The following is a 13,700-nucleotide window of genomic DNA, read 5'->3' as shown; positions in this document are numbered from 1 at the left end:
AAGATTCTTCCATGCACGGAAGACCTTATAAAGGGTTCTTCTATACATAAAAGGGCTTTTAAAGGTCTCCTGTATCTAGAAGAAAAGCTAAAGGGATCTTCTATACATTAAATACCTCTTGAAGGGGTCTTCTATAAATGGATACCCCTAAAGGAGTCTTCTGTATATAGAAGATCTCCTATAGGAGTATTTTTATACATAGAAAACCTCTAAAAGGGTTCTTCTAAACATAGAAGACCTCCTAAAGAGGACTTCTGTACATAGATGACTTGCTCTTCTATACATATACGGAGTCGTCTATTAGTAGAAGCCCCCCTAGAGAAGACCCTACGGGGTGGTCTTCCAAAGGGGACTTGTGTGCATATAAGACTTGCTAAAGGTTTATTCCTTGTATAGAAGACCTCCTAAATGGTTCATCTATACATGCAAGACATCCTAAAAGGGCTCGTTTATACATAAAAGACCTCCTAAAGGGTTCTTCTAATAATATAAGGGCTCCTAAATGGAGAGTTCTATACGTAGAAGACCTTTTAGGGGGACCTCCATATAAGGAAGACCTACTTAAGGGTTCTTCTGTAGTTAGCACACCTTTTAAAGCGATCGTCTATTAATAGAAGGCCTCCGAAAGGGGTCTTCTATTTAAAGAAGTCCTCCTAAAGGGGTATTCTATTAAATGAAGGCCACCAAAAGCGGTCTTCTATTAAATAAAGGCCACCTAAAGGGGTCTTCTATTAAGAGAAGTTCTCCTCCTGGAGGGTCTTCTGTCAATAGAACACCTCTGGAAGGTACTTTGTCCGTAGAAAACCTTTAGAGGGTATTCTGTCCATAGAAGACATCCACAGAACTCTCCGAAAGGTCACTTGTCTATTAAAGGCGGATGTCTACCAGAAATGTGCCCGTCGTCTTTTAAAACTTCCATCTCTGGTAAACATTAATTGTGTAATATTATTATTACCTCTCTTTGACTCCCATTCCCATGCTCAGAGCAAACTATCTCCATTCTCAAACTTAGTCTCTGCCAAAAGCTAATTTAAAAAGAAGAAAAAAATAAACTTCAGCGGAAATTATATAAAACTAAAAATAGTTATAGCAACTAAACAAACACCCATAACAACAACTATACACATAATTCCCCCCGCCATGCGTTGTTGTTGTGAGAAGGGGGGTGACTGGGAAGAAAAGAGGTCGATCATCAAACAAAACAAACAACTTGCGCTGCTTGCTTCTAAGCGAGAGCGTGCTATGATTAATACAAAACTATTTCTACATTTTTCGCCTCATATGGTCTTATTCAGCTGCTTCTTCTTCTCCGTCATTGTGGCAAAACAAAAAACTTACAATTCGAATTGTTTTGTAGACGGTGAAGTCTTCTTCTCTATGTATGCCGAGCCAACAACAACAACAAAAATCACACGAAAAAAGAAAAACAAAACAAAATCAACAACTCCTAAACAGGCATTACCGTCTTCGTCATCATCGTTTTGTTGTTGTTGCACCAAAGAATAAAACAACAAAAAGGGCACTGACATTGATGTACCCATACATGCACACACACACACACCAAACATAGATACAACCGCACACATACACACTTGTGGCAGTAGTTAGGATAATAATGATGTTAGTAACGATTATTATTTTGTTTATAATGTGTGCCATAAGTTGCCAACATTGTCGTCATCATCGACACTCTTCTTCGCCTGCCTGCCCGCTGTATGATTGGTTCTTCCATAAAAGTGTTCTAATTTTATATTTCCACTCATGTTGCTGTAGTTGTCGTCGTTATGCTGCTGCCGTTTCTTCTATTGTTATTGTTATTATTACACCAGCCATATCTAAAATACTTCCTGCTGTTGTAATCTTCTTCTTGGCTAACCAAAAAACAATAGCGGTATTCACTCATTTTGGTAGATTTACAACTCTTGTTAATGTACTATATGTACCAGGGTTTTTTACAACGAAGTGTGAATGTCTTTTTTGTGAATATCGTAAACAAATCAAAGCATCTTAAAGTCGTCGTAAGTCTATCTTTTAGTTTGAGTTTTATTACACTTTTTTCATAAAAAATTGTTTTTTCTTGACCTCCATTATTTTATTATTCTTTTATTCTTTTTATTTTTCCCATTTTTCTACCACAAAACAAAACTCCGACATAAAATAAAACTCACAACAAAGTGACAGCACAACAATCAGCTGTTCTAACCCTTGTAAAAGTACAATGGAATGTTTACAATACTTTTAGGTCGAGCATGGTACAATAATACAGGTAGCATTATCATGCCAGCTGATGGTAACATAATGTGTCAATTGCATTGAATTAATGTCAAATTTTGACATCTTATGTTGCCAACAATTGCCGATGCGGCTACCTGTGTATTTGTACCATGAGGTCGAGTAAATTAACAACCCTGTGGTAAATTAAACTTTCATGTATTTTGTTGTTGTGGTATTGTAAACACTTGTAGATCTACAATATTAACAAGATGTACAAGATCTACAATGCCACTTTACAACGATGAGTGAATACCGCTAATGAAAAACCAAGATAAGATACATACGTTCATAGTTAGTGGGTCCGTTCGTCCGTCCATCCATTCAGCCATTTGAACGCCGCCTAAGTATTAAACTGCAAAAGACTTTACTTTGAAGTGTAGTCTAAAAATAATAATAATTATTACAACATTTGCTACTACAATCGTTCGTTGTCGTCGCCATACAAGCCAAGGGAAAAATGTAAATTGTAATTGCATTACTATTGCATTCCTCTTCACCCTTCTACCTCCTCCTCCCATACTCCTCTTCTTCACCAAAAAATGCATTTCAAAATTATAACCCATTAAAATGCATTTGCAATACTCACAAATCTCATCACATTGTGAATTGCAAATTCTCTTCCATGTCAACTACTCTCTTATACCAGGCGACTCTCTTTATTTCCTGTTTGTATTTTTTCTTTTATTGTTTTCTTGTTTTGTTTCATGGGGAAAGAATGAAACAGGGTGTTTTTAGTACTTGATTTACCACAACTGTACAGGCCGGACGCCGCAGCAGCAGCAGAACACATCCATCCAACATTGTTGTTGTCAGTTCTTCTTCTTGCATTTGTTTTTGTCTGTTTCCTCTTTATTTCCCATATTTCGTTTACTAGTAAAGTAAAGGTAAAGGAAAAAATCCATGATGTGTGGTGAACTGGCCTACGTGCAGATTTGAAGCCGGCAATATCAAACAAAATTGTGCAAGAGAAGGCAAGGCGACAGATTTTCCTCCTGTGTGTTTTGTTTGTGAAAAAAGAGAACAGTTTTTCTATGGATAGTACAGAGAAACGTTTATTAGTATGGTCAACTGTTAAAAGTAGTAAAACACGCCAATTTTTAATGGGATTTTTTTAGGAAAATCGCTAATGTTAATATAAATAATATTTTGCATGGAATTCACAGTGGACAAACAAAAATAAGTCAAACCAATGCATGTTGGGATTTCTACAGGTCATAAGACAGAAGACACCTTTCGTAGGTCTTCTATATATAGAAAATCTATTAACAAAATACCACATTAGAAGGTATTCTATGTATAGAATATCTTCGGAGGAGGTCCTCTATGCGTAGAAGACCTCCTTAAGAGGTCCATTATGTATAGAAAACATCCTGAGGAGGTCACAAGATGTACCCAGCAAAATTTGAAAGAAGGGTTTCCACGCGATGACGTGATTTCATGGCATCCTTTGCATTGGTTCAAACGAAGTCGTGAAAGATCCGATTTTTTCATTGGCATTTCAACCAATGCAAAGGATGTCGTGAAAGGTCCGATCTTTTTATCAGCATTTGAACCCATGCAAAGGAAATCGTTAAAGTTCCGATCTTTTCATCAGCATTTGAACCTATTCCATCGATCCAATAGAGATGAATTTTGTGTTTTTATTTATATACATTTTTCTAAATATAGGTATAAGATTAATTATTTACAATAGGCTTGATGTTTTCGGAGACTCGAAATCGCAACCAACGTTGTTAAAACTCATTGCACAGGGTTGCTGAAAATGACATGCCAAAGCATTGGTGGAAATGAAATGCCAAAGCATTGCTAAAAATGACATGTCAACGCATTGGTTAAAATGACATGCTTAGGATCCAGAAAAGAACGTCATCTTTTGGGGTCCACGTTCATATAAAATTCATCGATGAAGATGTTAAAAAGATGACATTCTAGATCACTTGCACCCATGATTGAATGGCATCTTTGGCATCGAACATTTTGCTGGGTATGTATAGGAGACATTCTGGGGAGGTCATCTGTTTCGGAGGTCTTCGATATGTAGAAGACCTTTAGAAGGCCGTCTATATATAGCAGAGTCCTTTAGAAGGTTTTATATGTATTGAAGATGCCTTTAAGAGGTCTTTTATGTATAGACGATCCCTTTAGAAGGTCTGCTATGCATAGAAGAGGAGGTCCAATTTGTATAGAAGACCTCTTTAGGAATTCTTCTTTGTAGACGAAATATCTTCCAGAGGTCTTTTATAGACACAGGACCATCTAAAGATATTTTATAGTCAGAAGAACCTCTAGAGAAGTATTCTATCGGCCGAATACCTTGCCATCTATTAATAGAAGATCCTTTTTAAGATGTTTTCTATGCATAAAAGACACATGGAGGAGGTCTTTTATGTATAGAAGAACCATATAAGAGACTTTCCATTAATAAAAGACTCTAAAGGTCGTGGGTTCGATTCCCAGGCCAGACAACATCAAATTTTCAACGCTGGCAAAATACCCCTCAGTGATGTTGATGACATTTCCTGAGTATTTCAGCCTTGTAAAAGTGGTGTCCTAGAACACGCCGTTCGGACTCGGCAATAAACAGTAGGTCCCATATCATTGAGGAAATATGAATCGGGGTGCACTCATTGATATTAGAGAAGTCTCCCTTGTCCCATCTGGGATGTTTGTGGAACAATTATATGTAGATGAAATACCTTCTAATGGTATTCTATAGACAGAGTACCGTTTGAAGATATTTTATAGACAGAAGACCCTCTATAGAGGTATTCTATGGACAGACTTCCATGGCTTCTCTCAATAGAAGTTCTTTTTACGAGGTTTTATGGAGGGTTTTTATGTATAGAAGATCCCTTTAGAAGGTATTCTATGTGTAGAGGGCCACATTAAGAGTCCTTGTATTAATACCATACATCTTTATGTGGTTTTCTATATCCTTTAACTTTGGAGGTGAAAATGTAGGACGTACTTTTTGACGTGGTGGTAAATTTTACCCCTATACATATTCTTAAATATTTCTTTATATATTTTATATTTTTTATAATATTTTGCATTGTTTGCATGATATTGTGTCAGCAAATAATAAAATAATATCAAATCAAACCACGCCCTATGTTTATATAGAAAATTATGCTCTACATTTCACAGACCTTTTGTTACTCCAACAAAAAAGACATATTTTGTTTTTAGAAGAAATAAATAATATAATGCCAAGTTTACACTTGCGCTCCAAAATCCACTGGATTTCACGAAATACACCCCGGAGTTTACACTTATTTTTTGTTGATTTCAAACATATCACAATGATCAAGGTATACGCATATGCGCAGCTGATCAAACATGAATTTTCAAATCAAGTTTTTGCAAATTGAATTAATCATCAAAAATATACGACAATATAGAATTTTACAACTTTCTTTGGAAAATTATAGTAAAATTATCTATATATCGTATTATTTGTGTATAGTACTAACAAATGAAAAAATGATTTTATCGTTGAGACATCGTTATAATAAATTTTGATAGATAAAAGTTGTGCTCAGATCCTGCACAATATTAGTACTTGCAGTAGTTTTCCCGTTTAGTGCTAAAAATGCGCTCCCGTAATCCGAAATCTAGTAATACCTGCACTTCTCTTCAAACAAAAATCGCGCCGAATAACACCCTCTTCTCCTGTTTTCTGCCATACACTTTTGGCCTAGTAGAAACTAGATGCAAACATGTTCATTGGTATCTAATGTGATAGCTGATACATTGATTTTGACATTTATGCTGGAGTTTTTGCAATTTCCGTCATTTTTCCGTTCCAGAATTTTTAAGAAATTTGTATCAGGAAGCAATTTTTGACAATTCGCTCTTTTTTCTAACATTGCCATTAAAAAAGTACGGGAACACAATAAAAAATAGCATCGTAACCATGGAACAATTACTCAGGTAGTGGCATCGTAAAATGTTGAATATGTTATTTCAAAACTTTCTTTATGTTGTTGGGGAAATTACAACAAAAATAATTTTTTTTATAAAGGGATTTGACTTTCATATCCGATCAGCTGGTGTGATACCACTACCTGGTAGTTCTGCCATGATTGTAACAAAGTAATTTAATAATTTTGTCACATTGTTTACAAATTTTTATACTAACATTTTTTGTTGCAGCAATTGACCATCTACCTTATTTATTATGATACGTGAAAAGTGTTGCAACTTTTGGTACTTTTTTAGGCAAAACCAGGGTTGTATATCATGTGTACTGTGATTTCGATGTTGATTTCGCTGAAATCACGAAATGAGGTGATTTCATTTTTGTATGCGAAATCATGATAAATTTAGCTTGATTCCGCGCGAAATCACGAAACGCCTTCGAAATCACGAAACGACGCCGAATGTAAACCAAACATAACAATACTTAAAAACGTGAAATTACATTTTTTGACAGTCTTGCCTACATATTAAATAAAAATTCAGAGATCATTCAAAACACACGTTATTTAAAAATCTGCAGGGTACCAAATAGTTGATTTATCATTCATAGTGAACGTACACTGTACACATACATATGGGTAGCTGCAACCCATTTACATTCCTTTATTGGATTGGAAACATGTATGTGTAGTTTTTTTGTTATGCCTACTAAGCACATATAACATATTTTCGAGTCTCTTGGATATATTTTGGATGGGGCTATTGAGTCCTTGCCCAAGATCCTAGTAATAATTAAACGTAATTAGCCTTTGGTTATGTTGAATTCGGGATCGACCATCACCGTCAACGTTGCTGAACTTATCTTCCTCTTCTAGCAATTGCCTTATTATAGGAACACTGATTTGCTGTGAAAATGGATTAATTGAAAATGCAGAATATATAATTCATATGCCGAGTTTGACGTGTGGTCAAAACTTTTCCATGAAATTCATACGTCGAATTAGACGTGGGGTCATTTTTTTACATAGGATACTAACGTTAGTTTAGAGGTGGTGGTAAAATATGTTCTATGCCACAGTGACAAGAACTTGGACGTGTGGTAATTTTTACACCACCGTAAGCATATCTCCTCACTCGCTACCCATATTAAAGGAAGGAAATATGAAGATACAGAGAAAATTAGACCGAAAGTAATTTACAAAATATGATCGAAGGGGTAAAATTTACCCCCCACCTCCACAGTTAAAGGATATGAATCTTCAGCAAGTTTTCTATGCACACAATTCCTCTATAGGGCACCTTATATTGATAGAAGACACCTACAGGGAGGAAGATCCCGCTAGGTGGCCTGTTAGACCAGGACTCCTTGAGGTGGCTTCTATTAGACGAAGACGTCTTTAGAAGGTCTTCTATGAATAGAATAACCTTTTAAAGGGTCTTCTATGGATAGAATACATTATTTAATACAATAGGAACCAATATTTCGCACCTTTTCAACAAAGGGGAAGTAACTCAGTAGAGACAAAAAACTGTTGATACATTACTAGTAACTCTGAAGACATGAAGAGTAGCATAGACAAACTAATGGGAGATTTTTATAGTGGGTGGAGTTGAGCATTTTGTATCGTTTTTTTAATAAAAATTGAAAATGTCCAAATTTTGAGTTACTACCCTTTTGTTGAATATGTGCGATATGTCGTTATTTTATCTTAGCCCAGATTTATATTTGTTTGCATTTGCAAATGCGGTGAAAATTCGCACGACTATTTATTCATACGAGTTCTCGGAAAAGTTTTGGTAACAATTATCGTTATTTTTAATTTTTTTTTTACAGCAAATTCCTTCCTAAAAAGCAAAGGACAAATATTATTGACATTTTGTTTTGAAAATCATTTAAATAAACAAATATACATACATACATATTAGGCCGGGGCGATTTGTATGAAAGGAAACAAATCTTAATGGGCCCTTCGCGTTTCTGATTCCTTGGATTGAACTGAGCAAAAACGTCCACTAGACCATAGGTCTACGGTGAAAATCAAGCCTCCCGATTTTGACTTTAAGTTTTTTATCTAGGTTTTTTGGACATTTTAGCATATAACAGCCAAACCATTAAGATTTTCGATCGAACACAAGGACAAAGTAATTAAGAACTCTGTAATACATCGCGAAAGCATTGTAACGCTCCTTCAGGCAGTTTTGGTATTGAGAAGGGGCAAACTTTTCGAAAAATGTCGATAAATGGCACTGTGCTACAAAAGTTGACCAGAAAAATATTCAAGCGTTCTAATGCAAAATTATATCGTGTTGGGATCCACGGACAACGACAATGCCTTTAGTTCGATTGGGTCACTTCGTTTTATTTTTTTATAACGGTAAAAGTAGTGAAAATCTGGGCTTCTTACATTTTCAAATTTAAACGGACATATCTTCTTTTTTTCACAACGGATTTCTAGTGATCCATCTTCATTTTAAAGGGGTGAATATTATCTTTCGAACAAGTCATTATTTGTTTAAATCGGTTAACAAATGGCTAAGTTATAGTGGTTTAAGTCTGAAAACCCCACAAAAAACAATAACTGAATTTCTCATAATTTTCAAAAATATTCTGTTTTTTGTTTTGTTCAATATTTGTTTTGAAAATTATGAGAAATTCAGTTTTTTTGTGGGGTTTCTCCTAGTAGTACGAATATGGATTTTAACATTTACACAGGCGCCAATCTAGACATAAATGAGGAAATAAATAAAAAAATTGTTTTGCTATTTTTTAATCTATCTTCATATATTCTTCAATAACTTCATATCGAGCCCTTCCCGCGAAAAAGATGTAAGCGACATTTTTTCGATTTTCGTTTTTTTACGGAAATCTATGAGGAATATTCCAACACACCATCTCCCAAATTTTTAGAACTCAGCCATCTACCGTTACGAAATTAGAGCAAAAACAATTTTGATGTAAGCGCCATTTTTGCATTTTGTGTACATTTGTTTGTGACAGCGAATTGTCGCTTACATCAAATTGCACATTTACATACCATGTCGTTATTCAACTATATTACAAGAAATACGTTTTAATCTTATAATTCTTCGAATAAATACTTGCTATAAAATTAGTGTGCTTTGTTTTTAAATTGTAAATAATAATTACTCTAAAAATGATTTGTTTCAAATAATTTTTTTTTGATGTAACCGCCACTTCTCAAAGTAAAAGCTTGATTGCGTGACAGCGAAAAAGATGTAAGCGACGCAAACTACCGTTATATTGAAGATATTCCACAATTTTTTTATTTTTTCAGTAAATAGGATTTAATAACAGAACTATACCAAATTTGAATAAACAATTTTGGTTATATCAAAAGTTATTCAATAAAAACCGTCTCCTGTAAAATTAGCTTTTTGTCGCTTACACCTTTTTCGCGGGAAGGGCTCGATATTTTCATATAAAATGTGGAATTAATAACGATTTTATTTATTTTTGAGGGGTGTATGAATATGAGATTTGCATACTGTATATTGATATGAGGTACTTATTTCTACTATATGGTGAAGAAATCATTTCGAGTGTTTGTAATATGTATTCATATGATTTTTTTACCACCTCATGTCACGTTCATTATGGAAACTAAAATTTTGTGGTTGTTGTAATAAAAAATAATTTTTGCGATTTTTCAAACGCTACATTGAACACATTTATTTCTATTTCATAAAAAGTAATCTCTTTATCTCACAGGTAATGGCATTAAGAGAGTGAGAGTATCTCAAAAACACTTTTTATTTCACCTTTTTTTAGGATAATTTTGTAGGCCTGTTTATTAATTTGTTACCTTCCTTTAACCATAGTTTTGTTGTTGTATTTATTTGTTCTTGATTTTATTTCTTGTTGTTGTTTATGCGTGTGCATCATAAAAAACCAAACCGTTTATGATTGTGTGCGCCCGAGCCTGTTGTGTTTGTTTTATTTTCCAAAGAGTACCTGAGAGCCGCGAAGAGCACACAAAAACTTTTCAAGAGAAGAGCATTTGGTTTTTTCCCCTTTATTTTTGGTGGTTATGGGATGGATGGATGATTTTTCATGACTGACTGTCAGTCGTTTAGTTATTCGTTTGTAAGCGCTACGTTTTTCTTTCGTTCGGACGTTCACATGTTGTTTATTGTTGACGTCGGTTTGCGCGTCATCGAAGAAAAAATAAAGAGTCTCGTGCATACAAGAAACAGACAATTCTTTTTAGTTTTTTATTTCTTTTAATAATTATTATTACAATACAATTTTGTGTGAAGTGTGTGGTGATTTGCTTCTTCTTCCTTGTAAAATCAGCAACAACAAGTAAAGTGATATTTTTGGTTTCTTTGAGGAATTTAATACAAAAAAGTAAGAGGAGTATTGTTTTTATGTGATCAACGAAAAGGAGACGACGAAGTGTGGTGATTGTTATTCTTCTTCTTCGTCGTCGTGTTCGTTCTTCTTGTCGTCATCGATCGTTGACGTCGTTGTGTTTTGATGTGAAACGGCTTTGTGGTATTATTTTAATTGAAATACTTGCTTGTTCTGCTGTGATTTGGTGAACCCGAAAAAACAAAACCTACAAAATAATCGTTTTTCGTTTATCGTGGTTTATGTTCAAAGCGCGCTCGTGTATGTGTGTGTGCCGCTTTTCGGGCCTTTCAACGTGTGTTTTTTTATGTACCAGGCTATATTTATTTTATTCTTTTTTATGCTGTGGTGTAACGGCGGCAGAATAAACCCAACAGCAAAACCAACGTTAACCGTGCTCTGCTTATTATTTACCTTAAACCAACAACATTGTGTAGTGTGTTTATTATCGTCATCATCATCACCATTGTCGGGCTGCCGTCGTCGTCAATTGTCTGACAATTCTTGTGCTAGCCTTTTCAGCCAGCCAGCCAACTCTGTCTGTGGATATTCATCGTTCTTCGTGTACGACGGGTGTACGGGTGTGTGTTTATTTGGCCGCGAGTTTTGGCCTTTTTTCATGTTGTGTTTTGGTTGGGGCTGTGTGCCGCCGTGTTATTGTGTGTGGATACCACCATCGACAACGACGTCGCGTTGTGTCGTTGTTTGTACTGTCGTCTACTGTCTGTTTATGCTCCAAACCATAAGGCCAAATCAAAAGAGCTAAAAACAAAAAATATAAGGAAAATATCAACGTCGCCACCAAAAAGAAAAAAGTGAAGAAAAAACGCAAAACAAACGATTTAAGCCAACAACCACAGCAACAACAATAAAATCAAGTCTTACTTTATTTAGTCTTAATAGTAGTCAACCAACCAGCCAGCCAGTCATTCCGAGACACCACAAAACAAAATAAAAATGAAAAAAGAAACAAAAAACCAACGACGACGACTGATTCTTGATATGTTTTTGTTACCAATTTACTACACTAGTTTACAAAAAAATATGGTCGTAATTGGACCTTTATGGATCTACAATGTCATTAATGGACATATTGAGATAACCAAGTGCTCACTAGATAACAAAGTGCTAAAATACAGTTCCAAAAAAGTAAATTGATAACCCCCAGATGATCTTCGAATGGCAATCATTGATATAAAAATAGAAATTTGGAATTTCCATGGAGTATAAAAAAACTAATTTTTAACACCGGATTATAAACCCAGATGATCTTCGAGTGGCAATCATTGATATAAAAAAAGAAATTTGGAATTTCCATGGAGTATAAAAAAACCTAATTTTCGACACCGGACTATAAACCCAGATGACCTTCGAGTAGCAATCATTGATACACAAATAAAATGGCTTAAGTCTCGTTTAGGGTCACCTCTCGGATTGGGCTGAAATTTTTACCATAGGAAGTCCAGGGGATCTTGATCACAACGATATATAGCTTTCACGGGGGAAATCCATACTTCCCGAGATATGGGTCTTGACATTTCGGAAATGTCTTTAACACCGTTGTCTTGTTTAAGGGAAACCTCTCGGATTGGACTGCAATTTTTACCATAGATAGTCCTTGGTACCCTAATCACAACGATATATACAACCCGATTATGAATAGCAACTCCCCGTACTCCCCGTGTGTTGTGCCTCTCTGCCGTTGCAATTGAAAGGAAAGAGCGAGACAACTCACGGGGAGTTGATATTCATGATCGGGCTGATTGTTTTCCTGGGGAAGTGTGCATATGGGCCTTGACTGATGAAGCAATCATTTTGTGCGAATTCTAGGTCTCTTGAGGTTTTATATGAATAAAATACCTACAAAAGTCCTCTATAATTGGAAGGTACCTTCTACAGGTTTTCTGTTCAAGACGTTCATTAAGTTGCCTTCTATCTGCAGAAGACTTTTAGGCAAACAGAAGCTTATCTAACGGTCTTTCATCTACAGAAGATTTTCTAAGGATTTTAGAAGAAGAAGATTTGCAGAAGAGGAATGGTCCTCGATTTGTTGAAGATCTTTATTAGACTCATCTGTCCATAGAAATTATTTGCGAGGGGCACCTCTCGGATTGGACTTAAATTTTTACCATAGGAAGTCCTGAGGATCTTAATCACAACGATATATAGCTTTCACGGGGAAAAGTCCATACTTCCCGAGGTCTTGACATTTCGGAAATGTCTTATTTTAACAATGTTGTGTTGTTTAAGGGGCACCTCTCGGATTGGGCTAAAATTTTTACCATAGATAGTCCTTGGTACCCTAATCACAACGATATATACAGCCCGATAATGAATACCAACTCCCCGTGAGTTGTGTCTCTTTGCCGTTGCAATTGAAAGGAAAGAGCGAGGAAACTAACGGGGAGTTGATATTCATGATCAGGCTGATTGTTTTCCTGGGGAAGTGTGCATATGGTGGGTCTTGACTGATGAAGCAATCATTGTGAGCGGATTCTAGGTTTCTTGAAGTCTTATATGTTTAAAATATCTACAAAAGTCCTCTATAATTGGAAGGTACCTTCTAAAGGTTTTCTGTTCAAGTCGTACATTAAGTTGCCTTCTATCTGCAGAAAACTTTTAGGCAAACAGAAGCTTATCTAAGGGTCTTTCATCTACAGAAGATTTGCTAAGGATTTTAGAAGACGAAGATTTGGAGAAGATGAATGGTCTTCGATTTGTTGAAGATCTTTAGACTACCATCTGTCCATAGAAATTATTTGCGAGATCTCATCTATAGAAAAAATTCAGTTACCTTCTATCTGCGGAAGATTTTGATCTTGGAGAGCCATTTTGTAACGTCAACAGTCCTCGAAAGACAATTTAGTGTCATAAATTAATCTGGATGGACAATTTCTCCTTTCAGCTGCTCCTAACGGACCATTTTGCGGCTTTACCGGACCTCTAAGGGACGTTTAGTGCCTTCAATTTATCTCGAAGGACCATTTTGTCCCTTCAACTGATCCAGCAGGACTATCATGGGCCCTCAATTGATCTTGGAGTACCATTTTCTCTCTCCTACTAATCTCAAAGGACGATTTAGATCCATCAATTGATCTCGTAGGACCATTATTATGGGCCCTTAATCGATCTT

The 13,700-nt window shown here is 35.6% G+C and overlaps 1 protein-coding gene across 19 annotated transcripts in view; it reads left to right on the top strand.

Moving 5' to 3' along the window:
* Alh (coiled coil domain containing protein Alhambra) overlaps positions 1–13,700 on the top strand; it is a 101,155-nt gene that overhangs the window by 26,987 nt on the left and 60,468 nt on the right. The window contains exon 1 of one of the 19 annotated variants that reach the window (XM_073979835.1): positions 10,282–10,519. The exons of 16 other annotated variants lie outside the window; for them this stretch is intronic. The gene's annotated coding sequence lies outside the window, so the exon portion shown is untranslated. Of the gene's footprint in view, positions 1–10,281; positions 10,565–10,707; positions 11,149–13,700 lie in introns of those variants that run through there. 2 more of the 19 variants (XM_073979818.1, XM_073979826.1) reach the window with 2 other exon arrangements.

The sequence above is a fragment of the Musca autumnalis genome, unplaced genomic scaffold, assembly GCF_047663935.1.
Source record: "Musca autumnalis isolate F117 unplaced genomic scaffold, ASM4766393v1 scaffold_1, whole genome shotgun sequence".
NCBI lineage: Eukaryota > Metazoa > Arthropoda > Insecta > Diptera > Muscidae > Musca > Musca autumnalis.
This window is presented reverse-complemented; position numbering and strand designations above follow the sequence as displayed.